The 24,301-nt window shown below is 44.9% G+C and overlaps 1 long non-coding RNA gene across 1 annotated transcript; it reads right to left on the bottom strand.

Moving 5' to 3' along the window:
- Positions 1–21,532: 21,532 nt before the first annotated feature.
- Positions 21,533–23,461, bottom strand: LOC120386335. The gene is made up of 3 exons (XR_005589664.1): positions 23,330–23,461; positions 22,551–22,618; positions 21,533–21,686 (listed from the first exon to the last, which is right to left on the bottom strand). It is a non-coding gene; the product is annotated as an uncharacterized LOC120386335 (long non-coding RNA).
- Positions 23,462–24,301: the final 840 nt, after the last annotated feature.

Here is a 24,301-nt window from a genome sequence, read left to right as displayed (position 1 = left end):
GCTATAGAGGCTATTGAAAAATATTAGATGTAACAGTTTTCCATTGGAAAATGCTGTTCCATTAAAATCAAAATGTTTCATGTGGGAAGTGTTGAATTTTGTCAAAAGTTTCAATAGAGAAATTTTGAAACAATGCAAAATTGAAATGTGTATTTCATTTTGACTTTATGGAGTATTTCATTCTGATGATTTCATTTTCTTTCAGCTTTAAGTTTATATTATAAAATTGTATTTAAATATTATATTTCTATGCTGTATTTAATATTTATATATTTAATATTTTGTATTACGTTATCAAAAGACATCAATAAGTCATTTTGATGTTTCCAAATCGATTTTTTTTTTAAAACTTCTGTTTCATGAAAAGTTTCAAATGCAGCACCAAGGGATTTGACACCTAACACAATACTACAACATAGCTGGTTCTTAAAAGATGTCTCCAATGACTGGTAAGAGCTGTCGGGTGAGAATGAGGTGATTCCTGTAGGCCATCCCTGATCTTGCCACTGAGTTGCAGTGTGGCCTTGGAAAAGTCACTTAATCACCCCATTTTCATTTCCCCCTCTTTAAAATGAGATGCTGGCTTGCTTGCTTATTAAATACTACACTGCAGGTTCAGAGACACAAGGTGGGCGAGGTAATATCTTTAATTGGACCAACTTCTGTTGAGAGAGGCAAGCCTGGACAATAGAAGTTGGTCCAATAAAAGATATTACCTCACCCTCCTTGTCTGTCTAATATCCTGGGACCAACATGGCTACGAGAACACTGCCTACAACACTGCTGTTTTGTAAGGCTGAACTAGTGATTGTAAGGCTCTTTGAGATTTGTTTATGAAAAGGGGCATATTACTATTAGTATTATCCTGCCAGAAAGCCACTTCATTTGTGCTATAGAGCATGGGAACTCAGGGCTTGTCTACACCAGTGGCTCTCAATCTTTCCAGTCTATTGTACCCCTTTCAGGCATCTGATTTGTCTTGCACACTGCCAAGTTTCACCTCACTTAAAAACTACTTGCTTACAAAAATCAGACACAAAAGTACAAAAGTGTCACAAGCACACTATTACTGAAAAATTGCTGACTTTCTCATTTATACCATATAATTATAAAATAAATCAATTGGAATATAAATATTGTACTTACATTTCAGTGAATAGTATATAAAGCAGTACAAACAAGACATGGTCTGTATGACCTTTTAGTTTGTACTGACTTTGCTAGTGCTTTTTATGTAGCCTGTTGTAAAACTAGGCAAATCTCTAGATGAGTTGATGTACCCCCTGGAAGCAATCTGCATATCCCCGGGGATACGCATACTCCTTGTTGGGAACCACTGGACTACACAGTATGGCAGTGCCGACCAGAGGGGTGTGCTCTAACAGACCCTGTGAATCACTCTAAAGGGTTCCCAGTGTGTTCTGATGTAGTCTTGTTTGAAACAGTACTATGTTAACACAGATTAGGTACCTTTCGGAGAGCATTAGCAGGGTCTACACGGGGTAGTTAGAGGGCAGCACTTTAGAACGCTTTACAGTTAACACATCTTCTCCACGTAGACAAGCCCACGGTGCCAAACTATGCAGATTCCCTCCTGCTTTAATAAATAGCAAGAACTTTAATATGTAAGCAATAAGAGTGTGTGGTTCAGAAGGCAACGTTAAGCCTGTTCACAGTGGTGTATGTTCAAAAAGTGGTGTATGTTCTCTCTGGCAATGGGACTTCTGACATTCCTTTTTACCACTTCAGTAGCCACCTATTGGGGGTTTCATAGATTCACAGAGTTTAAGGCCAAAAAGCAACAGTAGATCATCTAGTCCAGGGGTTCTCAAACTTCATTGCACTGTGAACCCCTTCTGACAACAAAAGTTACTACACACCCCAGAAGGGGGCACCGAAGCCTGAGCCCCACAACCCCAAGCAGGGGTGGGGGCAAAGCAAAATCCCAAGAGCTTCAGCCCCAGGCAGGGGGCCTGTAACCAAGCCCTGCCACCCAGGGCTGAAACCCTTTGGCTTCGGCCATGGGCGGTGGGGCTCAGGCTTCACTTTGGCTCCAAGCCCCAGCAACGCTAAGCCAACCCTGGTGACCCCATTAAAATGGGGTTGTGACCCACAGAACCGCTGATCTAGTCTGACCTCCTGTATATCACAGGCCAGAAAATTTCACCCCGTTACTCCTGTATTGAGCTCAATAAATAGTGTCTGGCTAAAGCAGGGGTCGGCAACCTTTCAGAAGTGGTGTGCCGAGTCTTCATTTACTCACTCTAATTTAACATTTTGCATGCCGGTAATACATTTTAATGTTTTTAGAAGGTCTCTCTCTCTAAGTCTATAAACTATGGTTGTCTGTAAAGTAAACAAGTTTTTAAAAATGTTTAAGAAGCTTCATTTAAAATTAAATTAAAATGCAGATCTTATCAGTTTAGTGCAGTGGTTCTTAACCTGGGGTGCACGCACCCCGAGGGGCAGGGCCAGTGCAAGGATATTTTGCGTCCTAGGCAAAACTTCCACCTCCCCCGCCCCCCGCACATCGGTTCATTGAGGGGCAAATCCCAACGAGCCTTTATAGACCCAAGGGCCAGCCATGCCCAGGGGCTGCTCCCCAGACCAGGTTCTCCCCTCCCCGCCCCCTGAACTCCCCTGGAGGGTCCACAGCCCCCCCGCGAGCCCTCCCCACCCCACCCACCCCGAGTCCACTCACTGGCTTTGCCGGGCTTGAGCTGTTGCACCAGCTCGGCAGGGAGGAGCCGCCTTCCGGAGGCATCGGAGAGCCAGAGCGTCCTGCTTGCGGCAGCAGTGAGCCCCAGCCATGGAGGAGCCGGCACAGTGCAGGGGGGCAGCAGCCCTGCAAGGGTGGGGGTGCCACTAGCGGGGAGCAGCCATGCCACCCCTCCTGCCCAAGCTGCAGCCTGGCGCCCCTCCAGGGGGCTCCTGCAGGCTGCAGTGGATGTATGCGGGTGCCAGCTCCCATGCCCCCCCCTCGCCTAGGGTTACCATATTTCAACAATCAAAAAGAGGGGAGAGTCCTGCCCCCATCCACTCCCTCCCACTTCCCACCCTGACTGTCCCTGTCAGAACCCCCAACTCCCCCACTCCATGTCCCCTGACTGCCCCCACCTGAGACCCCCCACCCTAACTGCCCCCATAGAACCCTACCCCCTACCTGTCCCCTGAATGCCCCAACCCTTACCCACACCCCTGCCTCCAGACAGACCCCCCAGGGACTCCCACGCCCCATCCAACCACTCCCCACCCCGACAGGACCTCCAGAACTCCCAAGCCATCCAACCCTCCCCCTGCTCCCTGACTGCCCCCCGGGACTCCCCTTACCATGCCCATGCCGGTCAGACGCTGGCTCCACGTGGAGGCAAAACACGCTGCAGGGCTGCTGCGTGCACAGCCCCTCCCCTGCAGAGTGCTGAGGCAGCGGGAGGGGGGGAGCTGCAGGAGGGGAGCCGCAGAACCCGAGCACAGTGAGGGGGGAGCTGGGGTGGGGGGGACGCGCCTGCCACCGGTCTGGGGTCCCGGCCGTTGGCCCCACTCAGCCTCCTGCCGGGAACCCTAGGCCAGCAGGACACTGAGCGGGGCCGGCGGCCGGGACCCCGGCCGGCAGCCATGTGCCAGGCAAAAATCAGCTCACGTGCCACCTTTGGCACACGTGCCGTAGGTTGCCGACCTCTGGGCTAAAGCATATTGCCCAGAAAGGCATACAGGTTTTTTCCATCCCATGTGTGCTACTATTTCTAGGCACAATGAGATGAGTCAAGAAGAGAGAGGGTTTTTTAGTTAGTTTATTCATATATTTAGAGCACAGCTTTCTGCACGTGGAATCTCTTACCAGTAGGAGAGTTCAGCAAGTCACAAGCCTCTCATATCAGTTAGCTATTGATATATTATGTTAAAATCTCCATATCACCTGCACTTAGAGTTGCCAGGCGTCCGTCCATCTGGGAAGGGGTGGGGCTATGGTGTTCGGTTTTGTGCGATTAGAACGGGGTGGGCAAACGACAGCACACAGGCTGGATCTGGCCCACCAGCCATTTTAATCCAGCCCTTGAGCTCCCACTCAGAAGCAGGGTCTGGGGCTTGCCCCACTCCAGCACTCCAGCCTGGGAGCAGGGTCGGGGGCCGCTCCATGCAGCTCCTGGAAGCAGCGGCATGTCCCCCCTCCAGCTCCTACGTGTAGAGGCAGCCAGGGAGCTCTGCTCCGCACGCTGCCCCTGCCCCAAGTGCAGCCCCCGCAGCTCCCATTGGTCGGGAACCATAGCCAATGAGCAGGGGTAGCACCTGCGGATGGGGCAGCACGCAGCAGAACCACCTGGCCATGCTTCCGCTTAGGAGCCGGAGGAGAGGGGACATGCCACTGCTTTCGGGAGCTGCTTGAGGTAAACGCTGCACAGAGCCTGCACCCCTGAGCCACCCCCGCCGTGCCCCAACTCTCTGCCCCAGCCCTGATCCCCCTCCCGCCCACCCAACCCCTCAGTCTCAACCCAGAGCACCTTCCTACACCCCAAGCCCCTCATCCCCAGCACCATCCCAGAGCCCGCACCCCCAGCTGGAGCCCTCCCTCCCACCACACACACCCTGCCCCAGACTGGAGCCCCCTCCCACACCCTGAACTCCTCATTTCTGACCCCACACCAGAGCCTGCACCCCCAGCCAGAGCCCTCACCTCGTCCCGCACCCCAACCCCAATTTTGTGAGCATTCATGGCCCGCCATACAATTTCTATACCCAGATGTGGCCCTCGGGCCAAAAAGTTTGCCCAGGCCTGGATTAGAAAGTTAGCAACCCTAGCTGCACAATGGTAGGCCAAATTGGGTATGAATTCAACTGAGTTGATTCAAATTGCAATAAACAAGGTTCATAGCCTGCAATGTTTAAGCCAGTTTTAGATAGCACTCCAGCATATGTAACATTAAGGTCACATGGACAACTAGTTTCACAAAGAATTTTAATGAATGAAGTGGGAATATGTGGGCAAATCTGAGTCCTTCCTTCTATACAGCAAAATGCTTCTTGTGACCTCAGTAAAGTTCTACATGTGGCATAAGTTAACACTTCTTCTGAGGTGGGGGGGAAAGGTAATGGAGCAAACAAGTGGGGAAGGATTCATTGCTGTCCACACAAGGGAAACTTCACCCTGGAGCTGGGTCAAGTGAACAAGTCACTTGAACACCTCAACCTCTTTTTCTCCTTCAAGCACAGAGAGTTGTTGTGAAGATGTATCAACGTATGTTAGTAACAAATTAAATAAGTGTTCAGGATTATTGTTGCCAGATCCTAATTTTATAAACAGACATGGCCTGGAATTAGGGATAACGTTTTTTATGTCTGATCTGTGGAACAAGCAGCTACACTTGGAACTTCCTGAAGGAGTACTGCAAAATCACCAACATTGGCATCTTCATGACATGATGTAACATCTGCAAAGGTTGCAAGGTTCATAATCAACAGGGTACTCTTTAATCACCTGGTGATTTGAGCACACAAAATGAACATGTGAATACAGGAAGTGACCTGGGAATTTTTTGAATGGGGCTGCAATATAAACTCCCTGGTATCCAATGTAAACTCTAAGATATCAGCTGAGAGAATACCCAACATATTTGGTTGCCGACTTGGGTGGACACCCAAGATGCTGAAAACTATATAGTGTAATTGGAGCTAGAACTGAATATTTATCTTCCATTTCTTGCTTTTAGGGAAGATGTGGCACCAGATTCTTTTTCACCCAGAGCTGCAGTTTGACTAAGGGTCAAGCCCAATTAATAAAAAAATTGAATAGCATACCTGGGCCCAAATGGGCCTGGAATAACTACCAGGATACTGCTTAGGTACCAGCCTGTGATCCGGGGGGTGAGAGGAGACAGACATGCATCAAGTCTCAACATTGGTATTATAGCATATAGGCTGGTTATTATATATCAGATCTATAGTCTAGTCTGCTGTGTCTGAAACAGGAAGTGCATATAAACAGACACTGCTGGCAGAGTAGCTAGGGAACACATCAATCATATAGGTTAGAGGATGTCTGCAGGCTCCTAACAGGGACAACTAAGAACAGAGTGTGCTTATTCCAAAGCATGCACCACAGGGTGAGAGCCATCTCCATCTCCTCCAAATTTTGGAGCCACCATTAGCCTCTCCCACTTTCTACTCTGACATGGTGCCAGAAGGCTACTCACCAATCCAAGAAGTTGTTTCCCTTCTAAAAAGTCCAATGATGATATTTCTACCTTGTTAAAAACAAAGCCATTCTAACTCACTTATTGTGAAATAATTATTTCCCTGCTGCCACCAACACACACACACACACCCTTCATTGTAACTGGAATTGCAATTTGCTCATTGCAACAGACTGAAACCATGTTGGACATTTAATTCCTCTTAATTATAAATGCCATCTTGCTCTCTTTATAGGTGGGTCCCATTGTGGTGTACAAAATGGACAAATCTCCATTGTTATTACTTATTTGTATTACAGTAGAGCCTAAAGGTCACAGCAGAAGCCAGGGTTCCATTATACTACAGCCACCTCGTAAGAGGCAGTTTCCTCTACCAAAGAGCAGGAGGGGAAACAGAGGCATAGAGAGATAAATGGACTTGCCCAAGGTCAATGGCAGGGTTAGGAATAGCACCCTGGTCTCCTGATTCCCAGTCCAGTGCCCTGTCCTCGAGGTCACATTGCTTCTCCATCACTAACAAAATTCCATACACTTGTCCTAAAAAAATCAGTCTCACTCACATACACGTCAAACCCAGTCAATACAGAGGATACACTGACCCTGTCTGGAAATAGTGGCTGAGACGTTGCATTTTGTCATAAGATTGAAATATAAAAATTGCTCTGTTTGAACTGTGAGACTAATCCAGTGAAATGCTGGGAACCCCCAGCTCCCATTGAAAGGAGATGCCAGCACTTTGAGGGATCAGGCCCTCTGTCAAGTTTCCTTTATACATTGCTGGATGCCTTTAACAGCCATGCACACAATACAGTTATGAAACAAAGAACCATTGATTTTTCCTCTGTGAGAACATGCCCTGGGGTAAATGAATCTTAACTCTTTTACCATGCCCATCACTGTTGTATCTGAGCACCTATGACAATATGAATCATTTTGTGTCTTCTCAGTCATGGTGAAAAGGATCCATTGTTTTGCCCACAGGATTTCTAGTCTTGCCTGAGTGCTCTTTTTGACAGTTAATTCTGCAGTTTTGCTGAGTCAGACGGCTCCCCCAGCTGCTCAATGGAAACACAGCTGTTATGCAAAAATAACCATGAAGGCAAGGGTTTGCACATTTTCAGTAAGACAAAAATCCAGCAATACACCAACAAAAAACCCCAAAGCCCTCTGTTTACTAAGCTGCACTCTTAGTCTTTGCTCTATTCTTCATCTGGGCCCAGGTCTGTGCTGGTCGCTACTTTGTTCTTTTCAGGATGTGTCCCAGCAACTGAGCATGAGTTTGAATCCATCACTTCCTGGATTTTACCCATTCAAGGTGGGAAAGTTTTGAGCTTAATGATTAGTAGGGGAGGGGGCAGCATGCAGGTAAGGATCTGCTTTATGCACTCAACTGCCTGTATCAGGTTATGGAACAGCATGAACGGAGGTCTGTACAAACTGCTGCTTTCTTGTGTCTGGGTCCATGAAGTTACCCAGTTGTGCAGAGCCACCTGTTACTTTAGATATGAGCACAAGCTGTTCCCTCAGTGCTCCAGCACAGCTAAATTGCAACTCACAGATGCAGAATCTACTTGGATAACACTCTGTTTCCTTAGAGTGCTCCAGCTGGCCATTGTTGCCAGTTAAAACAACACAACCCAGCACAGAAATGAGATTTCACTAAAAATGCTGGGGAGAAGGTGAAGGGGGAGGAGACATGGAGACAGAATTTGGGGGTGGAGGTGTCATTAAGAAAAAATGCATTTGGGGTTTTTAGACAGGTAATCTCGGACTATGAAAGTCTCATGAATGGTCTAGTGTTGCTGGCTGTGACCAGCATTGAATTCTCTGTTATGTGCACTGCCTTTACTGGGGTACTGTTAGGTTCTAAGAAGAGCAGCAATTTATATGCAAATACATAGCACCCTCCTCTATAGAGGAGTCTAGACTTGACTCTCTTGAAGAGCCAGTGTGCTGTTTGTGTGCATCAGGGATTCTAAGCAGACCACCAAGTATTTTGTTGATGGATCCAGTGGAAAATGTAGGGAATGTCTACACTGCAATAAAACACCAAAACTCGGAGCTCACAGGGCTTGGGCTGCGGTGCCATACAATTGCTGTGTAGATGTTCAGGCTCTGGGACTCTCCCACCTCGCAGGGTTTCAGAGCCTGAATATCCACACTGCAGTTTATAACCCCATACCCTGGGCCCTGCAAGCCCAAGTCAGATGACATGGGCCAGCTACAGGTGTTTTATTGCAGCATAACCATACTCGTAGATACCACTCAAGTCCTGGGCCTAGTGTTCTCATTGATCCCAAGATGGCCAATTAATGGAATAGCTCTGAACAGGGCTAAAACTCACTTCACCTTGCCCTGCTCACCAAGAACAGGCGTGAGGAATGAGCTCCTGCTTCTCTTGCTGTAGGGCCAGTGAGCTACATAGGGAACTATCCTTTCATACTCCCCACAACTTAACATGGTAGCATGTTAAGTCTGGGAGGCCCAAGCAGACTGATAAGCAGGGAGTGCCATATGAAAAGGACTGCTGAAAACACAGTGTTAATGACCTAGAAATCAGAAGGAAAAGGATAATTAAATTTGAGTGGGGTGGGGGAAGAGAGAAGGAATTGGTGGTCAGTTCCAAAAAGGGCAGATAGTAGCTATCAATTTGCATAATAATTCTGTTAACAACAATGGATGCCTAGGACTTCTATTTAAAGGCTGTAATGTTAATTTAATAGGAAAAAATCTAATACAATTCCCTTAGAATTTTTCAATTAAATTAATGTGATGGGCTTTAATGGATATCTAAAGTAGAGAGTGTGATTAACAGAAACATTGCATAAATTATACATATATATTTTAAAAAATCTCTGGTGTATGGCCTTGCTATGCAAAGGACCTTATTCTTAGGTATAATATCCAGTCATAATTCTATTTAAAAGAAACTCCACTCTTCACAGAGGCTAAAGTGCTTTCCCTTGGGACTTTTATCCTTCCCAGCACCTCACCAGGCAGCAATATTGTCTAAGAGGGTCAAAAATCACTGAAGACACTGACCAGCCACTGTTCTGTGTTAGCACAGCACCTACCACAATGGACTCCTGGTTCGTGACAGAGTCCTGGCTGCTACTGTAACCCAAATAAATAAATATAAATAAATAATAAAAGCTACCCCTGGGAGCAAAACACTAAAATGCATACCATCTTCCAATACCTTCAGATCTCTCCTGAGCCAGACACGGGCAGGTGCGGTAGTAACACAAGGAACATCAAAGTAAGGGTTTGTAACAGGCAGCAGCATAAACCTCACACCAAGAATAATCTTAACTTCTTGAGTAGGCACCCCCAAAAGCTGCCAAGGATGTTAGACATGTAACCACAGCATCCAATACATTCCCCCGCAAAAAAAAAAAAAAAAATCTTGGTTAACTTTGAGATAAGCTTGCTAGGCAGCATCGCCCAAATTCAAACCATAAGAAGCAAGGAAATAAGCAGTTAAATCATTTTACACCCAATCTACACTCGCCTCACCAGTTCCCGTTCTCAACCTCAACTACCTCCCTTCTACCACATACAGCCCACATATCTCCACCCTCATCCTGAGCAACCAATGTGCAGCCTTAACTCTCACCATGTTTATTGGTTATGTTTTGATGATTAATATAGAGCTGGTGAGGCTTCTATAAATTGTATTTTGCATGAGTGCACGATCAGAAGTGACGTAATGGAGTCAGGTTACCATTAGGGGGAATACGAGGTCCCTTTTTCTGCGATGATTCGGGCAATGTTATGTGAGTGGGTGATCGCTTTTGTCAGTAATTAATGGAAATTTGTAAGTAGAAACTACAACACTGAAATCTGAACGTGCATGTGCACTTACGTGATGGTGTTTTATGTTTGCGGAATTAGTGAAGGCTGAATGGGAGCTGTTCTGGAGGTGCTCTATAGTGTGCTTGGATAACTCCATGCTGCTCTTTGGGTTTCAGATGGTTGAGCCATACTCACCAATGTACATTCCATCAGCCACACCATCAGAGGCTTGTTCACCAGCACATCTACCAATGTGATATATGCCATCGTGTGCCAGCAATGCCCTTCTGCCATGTACACTGGCCAAACCGGACAGTCTCTATGAAAAAGAATAGACGGACACAAATCAGACGTCAAGAATTATAACATTCAAAAACCAGTCGGAGACCACTTCAACCTCCCTGGACACTCAATTACAGACCTAAAAGTCGCAATTCTCCAACAAAAAAACCTTCAGAAACAGACTCCAATGAGAAACTGCAGAATTGGAATTAATTTGCAGACTGGACACCATTAAATTAGGCTTGAATAACGAATGGGAGTGGATGGGTTATTACACAAAGTAAAACCTATTTCCCCATGCTAATTTTTCCCCTGTTATCGCACCTTCTTGTCAACTGTTGGAAATGGGCCATCCTGATTATCACTACAATTTTTTTCCCTCCTGCTGATAATAGTCCACCTTAATTGATTAGTCTCATTATAGTTGGTATGGCAACACCTATTTTTTCATGTTCTCTGTGTATATATATGTATATCTTCCTACTGTATTTTCCACTGCATGCATCTGATGAAGTGGGTTTTAGCCCATGAAAGCTTATGCCCAAATAAATTTGTTAGTCTCTAAGGTGCCACAAATATTCCTTGTTCTTTTTGCTTATACAAACTAACACAGCTACCACTCTGAAACCTTAAAAGTTCTGTATAGCCGAGTTAGATCTTGGAGAAATGCTTATTAGTAGCAGTGAAATAATTTTAAAAGCTACACATACCATAAGTAAAATGAGTTTAGTTCCTTAGTTTTTCCTCTAACTGAATGTTTTCTTAGGTTATACCCACACAAGCAAACAAAAGTGTTACAATGTACATTCCATATGTAGACTTAATGTGTCCCCCAGGCATTCAGCATTAAAGAGATGTACTCAACAGGCTGGATGGAAAGGATGGTCTCGTGAGTAAAAAGGAGATCTGAGTTCTAGTTCCAGCTAAGCCAAAAGCTTCTGGTGTCACTTTGGCCAAGTCAGTTAGGTCCAAATTTCCAACAGGTAGCGGCTTCTGACTTCGGTGCCCAACTTTAGAAAACCGTGGGCTAATATTTAGAGTTTCTCAGCACTAATAACCCCAGCTGAAATCAGTGGGAGCAGAAATGCTCAGTGGCTCTGAAAAATCTTACCCTTGAAGCCTCAGATTGGGCCTCCAAAAATGCAGGAATCCAAAATTAGTTGTCAGTTTTGAATAATTGATATTTAATCACTGTGCTTGTTTCCTGATCTGTAAAGTGGGACCAATAACATTTTCCTACTTCACAGGTATGAAGTTGTATTCATTAATGTTTCATAAAAGTGCTTCTGATCCTTGGATAGCAAGTGCTATTTACTGTAAAAATCTTCCGTCACCATCTCCATTTTGCGATATTTGGAAGAACAGCTTCCAATGAACAGAAATTGCTTGTCACTTTCCACCTCAATATGTAAGATGACTGAAGTTCAGCAGAAACCATATTGCTGGATTTTATATTTCTTTCATAATGTACAAATAAAGTGCCCTGTGGAAATATCAGAACAAAAGTGACAGGTGCCTCCTGAATATTTTTAATTGCTGCCAAAAATAGTCTGAAGCCCTCGCCAAAGTTAATGCAGACAGAATATCCACGGAAAGGATCAGCACCATGTGAACAGTGGAATAAGTTGTTTCACCTGTTAAAATATAAACAACAATTGCTCTCTCTATCCCCTCCTCACAATTCCATTGCCTTATATTAGAAAAGAAGGGTGTGTTAGACACACCCCGTTCCAAAATGTAGAAGCAATTGGATTTGGGGTTACTGCTGTGGGCTCTGTGTCTGATTCAATAGCTCAATACAGTGAGTTCTGAACCCTCACTCGAATTCCCACGTGCTGTACCCTACCATTGGTGGACAGATTTTCAAAGGATTTTTATTATTTAGCTGTATTACTGTAGCACCTAGGAGCCCCAATCATGGCACAGGATCCCACCGTGCTAGGCACTGTACAAACACAAACCAAAAATGTGCTCAGCAGCCACAATCAGGTCAGATTTTCCGAAGAGCCCAGAACACTGGGGTACTGAATACTTGCAAATTGCCATAGATGTCACAATGGAAGCTGCTGGGTACGGAACACTCTGAAATCGGTCTCCATATGGCTAAGTCAGCCTTTGAGGATTGTCCTCACTGAGACTTAGTGAACAGCAAGTCAGGTGTAAATCTACAGTGTACTAGCTTGCTGTGCACTAACTGGCCATGAGGACCCTTAATGCCCACTAAGAGTTCTGTAGGTCAAAGTGCACTACAGAACTTTTAGTGTGCGGTAAAGCCCAAATGGCGAATTGGCATGTGGCATGCTAGTGTCCTGTATATTTATACCCCAGTTTGCTGTGCACTAAGTCTCTGTGTGAACAAGCCCTCAAATATGAACTAATCCCCTTTACTATTTAGGGAAAACATTACAAGCCAAAGGACTTTAGTCTCTGCGTCTTTACTCCTTTTGCCCACTGCTTTCCACAGCCAGATAGTACAATAATAAATGCTAATAAAATAGTTCCAAGGATTTTTATACCATGTGCACTTTACTGTGTGTGAAGCATAACAGAACAGAGGCTTTCCAAGGGAAAGATGAGAGGAGCACCTCCCTTAAAATATCTGCCACCACAGGGAGGAAAAAGGAAGTGATTGGAGAGTGTTGGGAGCTCCCCAGAAGAGGAGGAATCAATCTGGGCTCAATGCAGTTGCAACTGGGTGGGGGCTAGTGGCCTGTGATGTTCAGGAGGTCAGTCTGGATGATCTGCCCGTCCCTTCTGGCTGTAAGCTATGAGTGCCAGTTTTGCTCAACAGAGGTAAGTTAGTTCAGACCTGCATTCGTTGCCCTGGGACAATTCCCACTCGATACCAGGGCCGCCCAGAGGGGGGGGCAAGAGGGGCAATTTGCCCCAGGCCCCGCGTCCCGCAGGGGCCCCCACGAGTGTTTTCTGGGGCCCCTGCGGTTCCGGTTGAGCTCCCGCAGCAGGTCCACCGGAGCCCGGGACGAGTGGACCTGCCGCAGGCATGACTGCGGAGGGGGCGCTCGTCCCGCGGCTCGGCTGGACCTCCCGCAGGCATGACTGCGGGAGCTCAACCGGAGCCAAATGCCGCCCCCCAGGTCTTCGGCGCGCTGGGGTCTAGAGCCGCCCCTGAGCGGGGGCCCCCCGCTGCCGAAGACCCCGGGCCCCCGGAATTCTCTGGGCGGCCCTGCTCGATACAGAGAACTCATTGGATGTATCAGGAATGCAGGATTGGGCCCCAGATGGTTAAGCATTGCTTTCTCTAAAACCTTCTTTATTTAAATTCTCAGAGATTCCAAGGCCAGAAGGGACCACTATGATAATCTAGTCTGATCCCCTGTATAACACCGGCCAGAGAATTCCCCCAAAATAATTCCTAGAGCAGAGCTTTTAGAAAAAATGTCTAATATTAATTTTAAAATAATCAGTGATGGAGTATCCTCCACAACTCTTGATAAATTATTGTTGCAGTGGTAAATTACTCTCACTGTTAAACATTTACATCTTATTTCCAGTCTGATTAGCTTCAACTTCCAGCCATTGGATTGGGTCAGGGGTAGGCACCTATGGCACGCAAGCTGATTTTCAGTGGCACTCACACTGCCCAGGTCCTGGCCACCGGTCCGGGGGACTCTGCATTTTCATTTAATTTTAAATGAAGCTTCTTAAACATTTTAAAAACCTTATTTACTTTACATACAACAATAGTTTAGTTATATATTATAGACTTATAGAAAGAGACCTTCTAAAAACGTGAAACCTTAAATTAGAGTGAATAAATGAAGACTCGGCACACCACTTCTTAAAGGTTGCCAACCCCTGGATTGGGTTATATCGTCTTCTGCTACATTGAAGAGCACATTATTAAATATTTGTTCCCTCCCTGTGTAAATACTTACAGACTAATCAAATCACTCCTTAACCTTCTCTTTATTAAGCTAAATACATTGAGTTATTTGAGTCTATAGCTATGAGGCAGGTTTTCTAATTCTTTAATCATTCTCATGGCTCTTCTCTGAACCCTCTCCAATATATCCACATCCTTTTTTGAACTGTAAACACCAGAACTGAGCACAGGATTCCAGCAGTGGTTGTACCAATGTCAAATACAGAGGTAAAATAACCTCTCTACACGTACTCCAGATTCCCTTGTTTACGCATCCAAGGATTGCATTAGCCCTTTTGGCAGCTTGTGTTCAGTAACCCCCAAATTTTTTTCAGTCAGTCAGTGTGTTAGAAAGGCCTACATTCTTTGTATACATCTGTGAACATTTAGTCATGTTAAAACACATATTGTTTGCTTGCACCCAGTTTACCAAGCGATCCAGATTTCTGTCCTCTTTGTATCCAGAACAAGCATATTTTTCTTCCTTTGTATCCAGAACAAACATACATCAGCATGAAAAGAAGTCATGAATACATCCAGTACTTTCCTCTTAAAACTACCATGATCTCACCACCTCCAAAGCCCAAAGGAAATTCAAGCACAACTCCAGAGGACGGCATTGAAGGATCTGACTTAAAACTCTCAAAAGGTGGGAAATTTCTGCGCAAAGTCTGCAAATCTAGACATGGAATAGGAAAGCGACTTGCAGTGAGCTGTAATAAAATGATTCCAGTCTGCAGCTTGAAAAAAAGAAGGCCTGCCATTCAGCAAACAGGAAATCCCAGAATTTATAGATGACCCCGTTACAAAGCAAATGTTTTGGAACAAATTGTTCCGTTTCTAAATGCCTGTTTTCCACTGCTTTCTCTCTTCCACTTTCTCTCTGGCTCCTTGGTAAGCAAAGACCACAGCGACACCTGCTGGCTCCATCTGGTAGTGGCACTTTGGAGGGTGACACCCATAAAGATTACAGCAAATTAGGGCACCGACCTAGTCTAGAAATTGTGTGTGTTATACTCAGAACTTCTTTCTCTCCCCCCACCCTCTCGACACCACTTTAAAGACCATCTGAATGAGGACAACTACTAACCTCTCTCTGCCCTTACTTTGTCCATTAACTTTCAAGAAGCTGAAAGAAGTAGGGAGCAGCAGGGAGATGGGGGAAACGCAGTGGCTAATGTAAATTGAAACAGGTAGGGAAGTCTCATAGCGCAAGCCAAGGACGGGGTGGAGGGGAACTGTGGAGAAATGCTGCTCTAACCAAGCCAAGGATAGGAGATGGAGCTCCTCTCTGCTTTTACCTCCCCCACTCCTCCTTAGTTCAGCCCTTGGGGAAGAGACAAACACAAAGTCAGCCAGTGCTGATAAGAGTCAGTATGTGCATGCCACTTGGTCCTGGCTGTCTATTTCCCTGACATAAGATCCCAAATATATTGGGAGATATATTGGGAGAGCAAATATATTCAGCACCAGGGTTTTCAGAGCAGATGGTGTCCCACTCCAATACTGCAAGACACTTTGTCCTGAAATTCGGACCCCACAACCTACTGACCTACAGATCCATTTATCAGCTGAGCCGTGTGGATTGTCCTTTCCCTTGCTGACACAAGGTGGGCATGTGTTCTGAGCCACAGAGTCCACTAAGGAGGTTTTCTATGGAAGGTCATTTCAAATTAATGGGAATGCCAGGATGTGCCAGTTTCAGTACATCCCAAAAGTGCAGACACATGTTTTCCTGGAGGAATGTCCAAAAGCTTCCTGTCTCACTCTTTGGTATGGCCTTCAGATTTAACACCTGGCCATATAGAAAACAAGTCTAACAAAGGCTCTCTCCTTTTCCTCCCACCCCATACCACTCCTAGTTATGTGGCAAGGAGGGAGATAAAATTACTAAAGGGAAAAATGAATCAAGCTTTAAAAAAACCTCATGGCAAATTGCACCATTTTTCTCCTCCATGGCGATCATATTGCTTAGATTTTTCTATACACTTTTTTTATAGACATTCAATAAATCTTTCTATAGTGCCTCTTTAATGTAATCTCCCATGGGAAGTCATTGAGGCTCAGTCACTAGGGGCATTCAAGGGAAATTTAGAGTAATACCTAGAGTAGGCTTGAGAAGAGGAACTCCAGCACTCATGAGAGGGTGTGCTGAACTAAACAGGGCCAGAGGGCCATATATAAACTATGATTCAGAAGTGGCACTGAGATTATCCCTAGGTGTTGTGGTTTTTTTTAAATCCTGTCGCCAGAGTCAATAACTTGCCTGAATCAGCTCTTACATGTTTCTTGTCCATGATTTTTGCAGGCATCTAGTGAAGCACTTTAAAGTTTGCCCAATGAAAAAGAAGCTCAGGGATGATGGTAAATCTTTCCTCCTGAAACTGATCCTCAAGATCAGGGCTCATCTCAATTTTCTTATACTACCCCCTCTCCATGTTAATAGTCTTTTTCCTACAATAAAGTGCCCAGAGAACTGAACACAGATCTCAAGTGCAGGCAAAACTGTGAAGTCTAATTTGAGGTGAGCTAGAGCTGCCAAGTTTGGATCTGGAGTTCTCTAAAGTTGCATCAGAACAGTAAATAAATTCTGGTGTTGTCTGGAACTATTACTTGGTCTAGCTAATACTTTAAGCACCATGGGCCAAATTCTGATTGCATTTATGGTGGTGTAAATCTGGGGTAGCTCCATTGATTTCAGTAGAATTACAGTCATTTCAGCCAGTGCAGAATTTGGCCCTGTATATTCTGTCTGTAAAGCTCCCTATGTACCCATAGAGCTACAAAAACAAATTTCACAGCTTAAAAAAGATTAACCTCCCTGCCCACTGCATCCCACCCCACCCCCAACACACACATATTTAAGGTAATAAAATCAAAAAGAAAATGAAATGGGTAGAAGAGCTATAACCAGTCACTGCTCCGTGCAAATGAGTTGTGTATGTGTGGTTATTGCCAACCGTTTAAGATTTTGCTATGGTTTTTAAAGTCAATATACAAAGGAATATGCCAAAGGTTTCAGTTCTGTGGCTGTTCTGAATGTTTTACATAAATACTCAAACTGTCATGGAAATGGGTTCAGTAAGAAATATGCCAATATACCATGTCTGCACTGATGGAAGGGCCTTCAGATTGTCATGTGGTATCATGCCAGGCCATCAACAAATGTGTCACAAGGTGAGGTTGTGTTGCACTTTGTGTACCTTGTTACTAAAGCCAAACCCAAGAAAAGAGGCAAATTTTGGCCCTATCCAGAGTGCAGAGCCTTCGTTTCAGAGCAAGGTGGGAACGTTGCCTCCTCACATCACAATTAGGCTATATTTGTATCTCTGCAGCCAGGCATGGAGGCTGAAGGTTGGGAATTTCTCCACAACTCCCATCATATCTTTTTTATTTTAACATGCTGGAGTGGATTGTAATCTAGAAGAGAGGTGCTTACAGGACAGTCTTTGGCCAATGTGCCACCATAGCAAATAAGGTCAGTTGAGCACTCTGTAAATGCTCAGGCTGGAGCATGAGTGGGATTCTCCTTGAATTAGGATCTGGTCTGTGCAACTTCTTTCCTGAAATGCAGAGCCAGTTTGAAAGGGTTTCCAGACCTTCCTTGCAAGCACCTCTTCCCGACCATTTCTGTCCATAGCATGGTCTTGTAACTGCCCTGAGGAACAATCCCACCACAGTCCTTTGGCCCAGATCCTCCAAGATATTTAGGCACCTAATGTCCATTGAAGTCAGTGGAAGTTAGGAGCCTAAATTCCTTTGAGTATCTGGGCCTTTGTAGCTAATGAAGAAAACACACCCTCCTCCCCCGCCCCAAGGATTTACACAGAGCCCAGAAGATAGTAGGATGGGCTTTTGGAAGTTTTAGTCATTGCTGTGCAGCTATGCAGGCAGTGCTGATGTGACCCAATAAAGCACATAACAGTGAGTCATATAAGTGAGTCTAGGAGTTCCCAGTTCCTTGGGACATAAAACCCCCCGCACCTTTGACTTCTTGCCCAGTGCTCTCTGCTCCTCTAATTCCCACTCCCCCCCCCATTTGGATCTATGTGTAATTGCAACTTGGAGAGACTCTCATGATCCCACCCTGTGCTGGCACAGTGTTCCAGACAGCCAGTGGCTAGACAGTGTATCACTCTATGTGAAATATTCCTTGAAGCTTCCTTCTCTGATGAGCAATTGGACAACTCAGACCTGCAATCCATATCCTCTGACCACCTCCAAGTCTCTTTCTCAAGGTCTGTGAAAAAAGGGAATGGCACCACCCCAAGGTCTCTCTGTATTGCAGTATATTCCTGTTAAAAAACATACTGCAGTGTAGACAGGCCACATAACTGAAAGGTGGGTGGAGGGGGGGGGAACTGCAAAATGACCGGGCTGCCACTGTACTTGCAGATGTACAAGAAAACAGAAGGGGTTCAAATGTAGATCTCTCTCAGATGAGAGAGAAAAGTTTTGAAGAGAAAGCAAGACTACTTCCCCCTCCCCCCTGTCACACCCACTCCTGCAAACAAATACATGAGCAAACCCAATTCATTGCTATTGGTATATGTAGCTAGGAATCTGAGACACATGTTTTTCTGTGCACTGCATCTTTAAATGTCTAACTTCTCCACTGCTTTCCTGAGACAGCAGCCATTTTGTTCTCAGAGCTGCTAGGAGGCTGTGACACTGAAGATGAAGGCACATTGTACTTTCCCTGGAGGGTTTTACTTGTGTACTGTGTTGCTATTTACCTTAATTTAAAAGGAAGTTTTAAAATGAGAGTTTTTAGACTGAAAGCAGGTGGCTGCTATTTGTGTACGAGAAACATGACAACTGCCATGGAAACATTTACTAGCTCTTACTATTGCAAAGCAGTCTTAACTATAGAAATCTTTGCCCTGTCCCTATGAGCTACATTAGCATGAAATTTCCTATAAATCAGAGGACCATATAACACTGTACTGGTCCTTAGGCAAATACATTATGCAAGCTTCCTTGCTCCCGGTTTTAAGGTCCTGACTGATGACTGGGTCAGGTTGACCAAATGTCACATGACAGCAACTCACCCATAGAGGATTTTGCCTTTTAGAGACAGCTGACTGAGATAGGGAAGGGAAGTACTCATAAGGAGCTTGAGTAAACGACGCAGCTGGGAAAGGCTTTAGGAAAGATCAGGCACTAGGCCATGGGTTGGGGAAGGAACTGTGAAATCTGTCAACTCAAATACACATTTTCTCCACAATGAACCATTTTGTTAATAACTAGACCCCCAAAAGTGGATGTTTCTTGAAGCATGGGTGTAGTGGGGAGCCCAAGAAGGGGAAACTGAGGCAATATACACATGACCTAGGGTGACCAGATGTCCCAATTTTATAGGGACAGTCCCAATTTTGGGGTCTTATTACCCCCCACCCCATCCCGATTTTTCACACTTGCTGTCTGGTCACCCTAACATGACCTGATGAGGGTAAGATAACCTCATCACAGACCAATTTAAACTTCAGGAAGAGGGAAGAGTTGCTAATGCTGAAGCTTAAGGCTTGATGCTTTGTTGAGCCTTGTCTACCATATAATTTTGTTTACCCATTTTTCAACTGTAAGGCAGCTCTACCAGCTCTACCATGGATGTGATCATTGATTCAGACAGGACTTAAGTATTTTTACTGCCATTTCATGAGCTCAGATCAGGCTTAGACAACACAGTGGTAGAATAGTGCCGTGCCACCTATCTATAAGACTCCAGGACGGTCACTTTGTGTATACAGTGCTGTTGTAGCCATCTCAGTCCCAGGATATTAGAAACAAGATGGGTGAGGTGAGATCTTTTACTGAACCAACACCTACCTTGTCGCTCTGTCTGTATATCACTTTAAAGCCTGAAATGTCTGTTGCGTTAAAGTGACGGAAACAGATACAATTGTGGAAAGCAGCTATGTTGATCCAGGCCTATTGTTTCATTGAGGAGTTTTGAGGACATCTTAAGCCACTGGATACTCTGTACTGAAGGCAGCTTGCAAGGGGAGAACGCACTCAGGTGGAGCCAACCTTCCCCCTCTGTTTAGAAGGGGGTTTATGAAATATAGATAAAACTCTTGTGTGGTGAATCTCAACGTTCGTGTACTGCTCTGGGAGGTAAGGGTGTGGGGGAAGACTGCATGATAAATCACCTAGAAATAGAAATCTAGAGGCTGGGTCCATCCCATCCCCTACTGACTATAAACACACAGCTTTTTATAAACCTATTAGGCGGCAGGATTTTGAGGGGTGGGGGTGGGGATTGTGCATGGAAAACTACCAGATTACCAGCTTGCAAACTCAGCATCAGGAGAAAGAAAGAGGAAAACTCCCAGCTTTGGGCTTCAGCTGATGCTTGATTGCAGGTATAAACGTTACAGGCTGCATCAGCAAAGCTGCAGCGAGCCAGCCATAAACCTCCCGAGAGGGGGTTTAAAAGGGAAGGCTGACATGGCAAGTTCAGAGCCAGCGTGTTACTTGGAGACATCCTGAGCAGCTAAAAATATACAAGCAGTCTTTATGGAGAAAGCCAACAGGAAATCTCTTCCCCTCCCCAACTCGAAGGGGAGGGGGGTGGGCAAAGACCTTATGGAAAATCCCAGAGAGCATCTAGCTTATGGAAATTTTGTGTATGTGTAAGCACCTGTGCTGTTTGGTGTAGCAGCCGGCCACTCCACAGTTCTAATACTGGAACTGTTAGATGTAGGAGGGGCTCATGGAAATCATCCTACCATCACCTTTAATGACCTCTCCCTGCTTGATCAGGTCATTCCCCCCTCATAGCAGCTAGTAAAACCTGATCCCTTCTGACCCCATGAGTATTAACTTCCGCTATTAAAGCTTCTACAGTTCCTTCCATTCATGCATCTCAAAGCCCTTTTCAAATGAGGACTAAACCTCACAATATGCTTGGGATGCAGGTAAGAATTAGCCCCATTTCACACATGATGAGACAGACACACAGAGAGGTCAAGGGAATTGCCTAGTCACATACACAGTCTATGGCAAAACTGGGACTAAAACATGTAATCCTGAGTATCAGCCTCCTGCTTTAACTGCTAGACCACATTCTATCCCACAAATAGCCAATACATTAATAGGAGCCATGGCTGGACTATGTTACTGGAGAGGGGAGGGCAAAGCAGTCACTAAGGTCAGCTTTTTCAAAAGGGCTTAGCACCCAGTAGCTTCCATTGAGAACAATAGGATCTGCTGGGCGCAGAGCTTTTTTGAAAGTCTGGCTCTATTTGTTGGTGCTGGGCACTTTTGAAAGGCTGCCTGAACAGCAGTGGAAAATCTGGCCTCAGAAGGGGAGCTCTTTTTCTCAGCTGGCAAATAACCCTTAGACAAGATATAAAACAAAAAGGGAAGGATTTGGCTTGTAGAGTCTTTATTATTGGTGATAATGCAAGAGCAAGAGCAAACCCAGCTTGCCTTTCAGATTCCATTCTGAGTTTGTAGGGCTGGCAACTGGGGGTCAGAAGTATTTTCTACTTGTAAACGGAGCAAATCTGATCTGAAGACACTTTCAGACAAACCTGGAATCACACAGGGTTATTATTTAATACACTGTAACTTTTCAGAGCAGATGCCCACATTAAAAGGAATCCTTAATCATTCACTATAACAGGTGGGGTGAGAGTGGAGGTCAGCTGGCATTAGTTATAAAGGGTGAAATTGCCTAGAATGGCAAGCACCCTTTAGATAAGCATTTCTAATTCTATCTGATTAGACAATAGCTATTTTTAACCTATTTGCTCTAATGCAGAAACCCCCTGGAGCATGCAGGAACCCCATGAGGCCTTTTTTATGCACCTGCACATTCCAAAGATTCAGCCAGTCTGGCAGCTTGTGCCAGGACTCAAAGAAAACTCCTTCCTTTCAGCAGTGAGAGATGCTTCTACCAGTGAGAGAGAGAGACACACACACACACACACGGAGAATTGAAAGGCAGCAATTCACATCCCAACTACTGGAATAGCTGGGAATGATATTGTGAATATGCAGCCCCCTTTATTTGCTTTAATTACCTTTGGTGGTATACTGTGATAATGGAAATTCAAGCTCTCTGTTATTACCTAGGTTTTTTTTTTTAAGTGCCCATTATTGCAGTACCTAGAGGCTACATTTTAGGACTTAGTAATTCCACTGAATAAAGACTATGAGACATCACAATATAGCACAGAGTGAGATGTCAGAATCTTATGAGCTAAATTTTAAATTACTACTTATATCATATCAGCTGTGTGTTGTACTGGAAAGGAGTGTACACCAGTGCCTCAAGCTAAGAGGAGTCCATACTGCTGGGATCTACTGCCACTTCTGCACAGATTCACTAGCGTGACCTTGAGCAAATCACAGCCTCTTAGTTTATCAGCCTATACAATAAGGATAATACCTACCTCACAGGTGTTATGATTATTCAAGAATTAAGTCTCACAAGATGCTTGAGGTCACTGGATGAAAGGTGCTATAAAAGGACAAAGTATTACTGTACTAGCTAAGGCTACTCAACAGATTTTAACTGTGGTTAGGAAAGCCCCTGGGTGAATGTACTGCTAGGAAACTTAATGCAGTTATTAGTGCAATGGTTCTAAACTTTTGTACTGGTGATCCCTTTCACACAGCAAGCCTCTGTGTGCAACCCCCCTTTTAAATTAAACACCATTATAAATACTGGAGGCAAAGTGGGGTTTGGGGAGGAGGCTGGCAGCTCATACCCCCACACCCCCAGTAATAATCTCATGACCCTCTGCAGGGTCCTAACCCCCAGTTTGAGAACCCCTGTATTAAAGGATCATGCTGGGATGGTGAGAGTCTCAGAACGAAGTCCAAAAGGGGGAAAAGAATAGGGCTTTGAATAAGAATGACTCTCAGTACAACCCTCAAGTTCTGAGAGCTGTATAACTATGGAATCACATCCTTTTTGGCAGTTTCGCAACAAGCCAAACAACCTTCATGGTTTTAACTGGTCCTGGAAGGATATTCAGCCACATCACCAGTCGGTCCTTCAAATCCCCAGGACTGTAATAATAGGGAATGTGGTAAACCTGAAAGTAGGTGCACTGACAGAGCCTGGGGAGGGCCCAGTCAGGATTTGAACAGCAGAAATCTTTACAGATCAAGACAAGGATGCATTAGCCTAGCCAAGCCAATCAGGAGAAGCATAGACTGAACTTACCTGCACTATTCCTCATTCTAGTCAAAATTGATAGTCCTTCTCTTCCCCAAGCCACAAATTCAATCAAGCTCTAAAGTTACAGTGTGACTAGAAACTGGTTCTGAATATAAGTCTATATCCCTCCCCCCCATCATTCCCTTGGAGAAGATTTCAAGCCTTGTATGCCTTCACTGTGGTTTCCTTGAAGTCTTAGCTGTTCCAGGGAAAGTAAATAGGGTTTAAAATTAATTATCAATTAAAATGAGGTTAATCAGCACCAGGCTAGTCATCTATTATCCTTGTAAGTGAGACAGTCCCATCCTCCAGCAAAACCCACAGAAGGAACAAGGCCAACAAGACTTAGCAATGAAGCCGGTTCCCTCGTGACCTTTGCTATGTTTAGGAAGAGCAGCTAAAATAAGCCCTAATCCTCAGCCATGCTACACACTGTCAATAACAGCTATATTTAACTCTTTCAGTCTGCTATAGATGCACAACGAGTCTGGGAAGCAGGAATCCCATATTGCCCTATAGAGCAAGTTGTTATACTAGCTGTGACATATTAAATGGGTGTGAAATCTTAACATCCTGGCACAGAAGGGGTTAATGTCTCCAAGGCCATTGTACCCCACAGCCATCCATTCAAAACATTTCATTAGGTAAAGCGGATTCACGTGCTCTGGCTTTGACCCTAAGTGGAGAGGCTGACTCAGAAATGCAGCTGAAAGCACTGCGATTAGCTACAATCCTTCCCTTATCCATGGTTAGGGCATTGGGCTAGGATCTGGAAGAGCTGGGTTCAAATTTTTGCTCTGCTATGGGCTTCCTGGGTGTCCTTAGCAAAGTGACTCCGTCTCTCTGTGCTTCAGTGCCACATTTGTGAAATGGGAGCAATAATACTTCCCTACCTCAGAGGGGTGTTGTGATGATAAATATATTAAAGGCTCTGAAGTGCTGTGAAATTTACTAATGGGAAGTGCTATATAAGAAATA

The sequence above is a fragment of the Mauremys reevesii genome, linkage group 18 (assembly GCF_016161935.1).
Source record: "Mauremys reevesii isolate NIE-2019 linkage group 18, ASM1616193v1, whole genome shotgun sequence".
NCBI classification, from domain to species: Eukaryota; Metazoa; Chordata; order Testudines; family Geoemydidae; genus Mauremys; species Mauremys reevesii.
This window is presented reverse-complemented; position numbering and strand designations above follow the sequence as displayed.